The sequence below is a fragment of the Staurois parvus genome, unplaced genomic scaffold, assembly GCF_062004578.1.
Source record: "Staurois parvus isolate SC_StPar_1 unplaced genomic scaffold, SC_StPar_1.0 ptg000879l, whole genome shotgun sequence".
Taxonomy (NCBI): domain Eukaryota; kingdom Metazoa; phylum Chordata; class Amphibia; order Anura; family Ranidae; genus Staurois; species Staurois parvus.
In genome coordinates, this window is record NW_028318675.1 from 1,115,410 (window position 1) to 1,121,409 (window position 6,000).

Here is a 6,000-nt window from a genome sequence, read left to right on the forward strand (position 1 = left end):
CTGATCGGTTGGTAAGGTGTATGAGTCTAGCAGCAGTCACTGATCGGTTGGTTAGGTGTATGAGTCTAGCGGCAGTCGCTGATCGGTTGGTAAGGTGTATGAGTCTAGCAGCAGTAGCTGATCGGTTGGTAAGGTGTATGAGTCTAGCGGCAGCATTCATAATAGACTGAAGGGGGGATAGCCTGTGTAACAGTAGACCAGTGAGGAGGGAGTTGCAGTAATGGAGGTGGGATATAACCAAGGCGTGGATAAGTTGTTTTGTGGTGTCATTGGTCAGGAAGGGGCGGATTCAGGAAATGTTCCGGAGGTTGAGGTGGCAGGATTTAGCCAGTGAGTGGATGTGGGGTCCAAAGGAGAGGTCATAGTCTAGGATTACACCTAGCACCCTGGCATAAGGGGAAGGACCAATGGTTGGGTTGTTGATCTTGATGGTAAAGTCGCGAGCTGGGGATTGGAGGGAGGTAATATTACAGCTCGGTTTTGGAAAGATTGAGTCTAAGGTAGTGAAGTGACATCCATGCTGATATGTCGCTCAGTAGATTTGTGATATGTGAGGAGATTGAGGGGGTGAGCTGGGGAGTGGAGACATAGATCTGGGTGTCATCAGCATAGAGGTGGTATTGGAAGCCATGGGAGGTTATCAGTTGGCCCAGGGAGGAGGTATAGAGAGAGAAAAGGAGGGGTCCAAGGACAGAACCTTGGGGTACCCCAACAGAAAGAGGAAGCGGAGCGGAGGAGGAGGAGTTGTATGTGACACTGAAAGTGCACTGAGAAAGGTAAGAGGAGAACCAGGAGAGAGCAGAGTCATGGAGGCCAATGGAGTGGAGTGTACTGAGGAGGAGTGGGTGGTGCACTGTGTCAATCTATAGTCACTCGATTCTGAAGAACAGCTTTACGGGTTCCTTGGAGGTCGGGCAACAGTTCCTGCAAAGCCATAGAAGTATGATTCAGACTTTTTGCCATACTACATGCTAAAGGATTAACAGTTCTACTAACATTTATAGGGAACGTTGATCCCGGGAATATCCGATTGCCTCTCTGGGGATCAGGGAGGAATTTTTTCCCCTGCAGGAGCAGATTGGATCGTGCTTTGCTGGGTTTTTAGCTTCCTTTGTATCAACTGTGGGTGTCGGATTATAACTTTTTTTTGTTAATGGTTGAACTGGATGGACTTTTGTCTTTTTTCAGCCAGACTAACTATGTAACTATGTTCTTGTGTTATATAATGGTAATGCTGGTCCTCCTACAATAGATCCAACTAAACTAGTGTATTCAGCTTTGGAAAGCAGTGCGATGTCTGATATACAATCTTCTGATCCAATCTCGGTCCTCCTTCTTGATCTTAGATCCTTCTCCATAGCTTTAGGATGCTCAGGCAATATCATACTCAGACGGCTCCAAGTACAAGGCCCTCCAGTAATATTCCTGGAATATATGAATATGTGGGATTTCCACAAGAAAACAACCATCCTAAAGGTAGTGTGACCTGTGACTGTGGCTGGGCTGTGATAGAACATGATGACAGCTCATTGGGTTATGTACTGAACTACATGTTCTATTAGACGTACAGAAAATCCTGTCCTGAGGAGATCGGGTTGTGTGATGTGGGCCATATGGAAATCTGAGATCCCAACACCGGGGAATCTCTTCAGAATCACACGTCATATTGTAACACATCTCCTGGGGGAACATTCAACGTTTTCATACCAGTCATATATTCCAGCCTTTATATGGACCTGGACAGTTCTGACAGTCCTCATACAATGACATAGATGGTCCATCATCCATTCTTACATCAGTATCATTAGTCATTACTCTGAAAATGTCCAACAAAACCGAGGTTGGGGTGGGAATGGCCATCAAACATGTAGCTAAATGATCGGCAGCATATCTGACAGATGGAAATTGGGAACATTCATCACTCTCCTTGCCATATGAACCCAGACATTCTCTGGTTGATTTAATCCCCCCTGGTAAGGTGACCCCCATGTTGTGGACATGTGGCCTGGTATGGATCAGGAGGGGGGGCACACTACAGCCCCCTCTGCACTCTGTATGGTGGGCTGTATATGATATACTGCTGACCCCCGCACTCTGCCCCGTTATTGAAGGGTGTGAGGTGTCACCGAGGAGCAATGTTCTATATTGAAGTTTGCCGTCATTGCACCGACACACACAATAGTTTTTGTTCAATAAATGTTTTATTATAATTTTACATTTAACAAGATTGAAGCATAAAAATCAGGAAATAGTAAAGGAAGGAATCCGATTGGTCAGGAAGATCCCTTGTCTGGAATGTGGGGGCGGAGTCATTATTATTGGTGTACAATACAATACACAACGTGTTCCATTATTATAACAAAGTATTGTAGAAAAGATCCCAACATAGAAAATGGGGGAAAGGAGGAAATAAAGGCGGATATGAAGGGGAATCTGTGTACGGGGAACACCTTAACAATCACCACCATTTTATTCTCCAGGGCCTCTGATGTCACAGAATACATGTTTGGGGGTTTATCTCATCTTCAGGACCAAAATCTGCATTTTAACATTTGTGCAGAAACAGCTCTGGCAGTGAGAGGGTTAATGTGGGCTAGATGGGATCCCTCTGCTGGGGTGACATTAGAGCTCCCCCTAGCTGCAGCCTGGTAATAACATTGCTGGGAGGTCTATTCATTTCTCTGCTCCATACTTCCCGTCTTTATAGAAACGTCTCCTGACATTTGGGGGTCTATTCATAGAATGTTTGTATAGCAATTCCCTCAGTGAGAGTTCATGTCCATTCCTCCTGTGTGAATGGGGGAACCAATGTTATTAGGATCACATCTGAGCTGCTGGAATGTCTTCCATTGATGGAAAATACATTGAAAACTTCTTCTCCTGCCATCAATGGCTGACCCGGTCCCACACTTCATCCATGTCTTTGGGGACCTCTGATCTCCTTATGGACTGTTTCTTCCATGATGAAGATCAGCCATGGAGTATATCTGAGGTGTATATCAGGGGGTGCTTCTTCCCCACATGAGAGCTGGGATGTCCAGCAACATTCATCTAGAAGACATTTCCCGCACTCAAGGCACTAATACACCTCCAGGGTTGTGTGGGATCTCTAATGTACAGGAAGACAGGACTTCAGTGAGGAACATTTCCCTCTCAGGGCAGGAAAGTGGCTTCTTCCTGTGTGACATCTCTGATGAATGCAAAGATTTGACTTCACTGAAAAACATTTCCCGCACTCAAGACAGGAACACGGATCTCTTCCATGTGAGATCTCTGATGTCTGTTAAGATTGGACTTCTGTGAAAAACATTTCCCACACTCATGACAGGAATACGGCTTTTCCCCCGTGTGAGATCTCTGATGACTGGAAAGATGAGACTTCTGTGAAAAACATTTCCCACACTCTGGACAGGAATATGGCTTCTCCCCCGTGTGATATCTCTGATGTTTGTAAAGATCGGACTTTCGTGAAAAGCATTTCCCACACTCAAGACAGGAATACGGCTTCTCTGCTGTGTGAGTTATTTTGTGCACATTAAGATGGGATTTAAAATGGAAACATTTCCCGCACTCAGGACAGGAATACGGCTTTTCTCCTGTGTGAGATCTTTTATGTACATTAAGAAGGAATTTAGAAAAGAAACCCTTCCCGCACTCAGTACAGGAGAAGCTCTTCCCTGTTGGAAGGCTGGCCCGGTCCCGCACAGTCTGAGGTTCCTCAGGATACAAGGAATCCGATGGTCCATCTACACTGGGTGTTGCCGGATGGATATTGGAGGGAGCCGGGTTTTCTCCTGGACTAGACTCTGTGATGTCCTCATCTTCTACTTTCCAGTCTGGAGACAAAGTGAGACAATCCTCGGCGGTTTTCCTCATCTCCCGGCCATGGACTAAAATACAAAGACAGAGGATTACTAGACAGGAGCTGATTGGTTCCCCCAAACCAGGACTCCGCCCACATCAGGCAGCTTGGTCTCTGAGGAGCTTACAATTCCACCCTCAAGGGAACTAGGAAATGGCTCCTCTGATCTCCTACCAGGTCATTTCTTTATTCATGGACCTTAGTCAGAGAGTGAGGAAACAACCAGAACTGTGTTTTATAGGAGGGACAGTGATGAGGGGATTATAGGAAGAGTGTCCCCACCCCCTCTATCACTCATCGCCATCTTCCCAACACAAGAAGTACTGCACTTCCTTATTTACTCCATGATTTAGTCATGAAGAACAGCGGGGCTGAGCCCCACCAGAGGTCAGAGAGTGAGGATGGGGGGAGAACAACCAAGATGAAGACTGGACTGATCCTGAAGACCACCATCATTGGGGTATTGACTCCTCCCTCATTATCACTTTCTGTTTAAGGGTCCAAAGTTGGAGGATGTTATCACATTATTATCACCATGTAAAAGTCTGTGCTCCAATCACATCATCCGATATAAAATGTACAGCTGGGAGGAAATGGGTGTAACAAAAGAGAATCCATATTATGTGTATATATAGCATTGTGGGGAGGGGGGAAAGCAGGAGTCTGGAGTATGAAATGTATAACATACAGTATATAGTGCAGGGGTCAGGAGTATGTAATGTACAACATAGAGTATATAGTGCAGGGGTCAGGAGTATGTAATGTACAATATAGAGTATATAGTGCAGGGGTCAGGGGTATGTAATGTACAACATAGAGTATATAGTGCAGGGGTCAGGAGTATGTAATGTACAACATAGAGTATATAGTGCAGGGGTCAGGAGTATGTAATGTACAACATAGAGTATATAGTGCAGGGGTCAGGAGTATGTAATGTACAACATAGAGTATATAGTGCAGGGGTCAGGAGTATGTAATGTACAATATAGAGTATATAGTGCAGGGGTCAGGGGTATGTAATGTACAACATAGAGTATATAGTGCAGGGGTCAGGAGTATGTAATGTACAACATAGAGTATATAGTGCAGGGGTCAGGAGTATGTAATGTACAACATGGAGTATATCGTGTATTTAGTGTTCATGACCCACCTGTGCTGATCTCTGTAGGAGTGTCCTCCTCTATAAATGTCCCCGTTATTCCATCCTCCTCCATAGACTGCTGATCATCCCTCACATACGCCTCTTCTTCTTCTGCTTTTATCTCAACTTTTATATTTATCAGATCTTCACCCTAAACCAAGAAAATTAGAAATTTCACATAATATATAAATATAAGCTAACATGAAAAATCCAAATATTATCTCCACAAGTCCATGTTCTAGATTCTCCATCCCACCAACCTTGAAATGGTGAGGGATGGTGTGACCTTCCTGTGTGGAATCCCGGGAATACAGAGGACGGGGACATCTCTCTGGTGGGTTCCTGGTATTAGGTGGCTCCATCATATCCTTGTGTCCTTCTGAAAACTCCTCCATCACTCCATACTCCTCATCCTCCTCTTTATACTCTTCTTTAACATCAATATTATCATCCCCGAGGATTCCACTCTGAAAGATATAATAAAACATTCATTGTAACAAACATGCTGTGTATAAATCACAACTACCAATAATTGTCATCATCTACCTGATGATGGTGAGGGATGGTGTGACCTTGCTGTGTGGAATCCCGGGAATACAGAGGACGGGGACATCTCTCTGGTGGGTTCCTGTAGCTGGATGACTCTACCATGGTGTCCTGGTACAGATCTTTGTGTTCCTTTAGAATCTCTGACTCCTCCATCCCCCCATCCTCATCCTCCTCCTCTTTTATCTCTTCTTTAACCTCAACTTTAGAATCTCTCAGGTTTCCACTCTGAATATATAATAAAAATGCCATCAATGGTAACAATGCAGATAATGTACAGATCCTAATGATACTGATAATGATCAGTGATTGGAGAATGTCCCAGAATTCCCGGCACCGCTCACCTCTCCTGTCAGCAGCTCCATCATCTTCTTGGTGACTTCTAGAATCTTCTGCATGTTGTGTCTCTCAGGGTTTAGGGAGTCACATGGAGGCACTGTGATGGTCATAT

The 6,000-nt window shown here is 44.7% G+C and overlaps 1 pseudogene; it reads right to left on the reverse strand.

Moving 5' to 3' along the window:
* Positions 1–4,020, reverse strand: part of LOC149443023 (uncharacterized) — a 45,550-nt pseudogene extending 41,530 nt beyond the window's left edge.
* Positions 4,021–6,000: the final 1,980 nt, after the last annotated feature.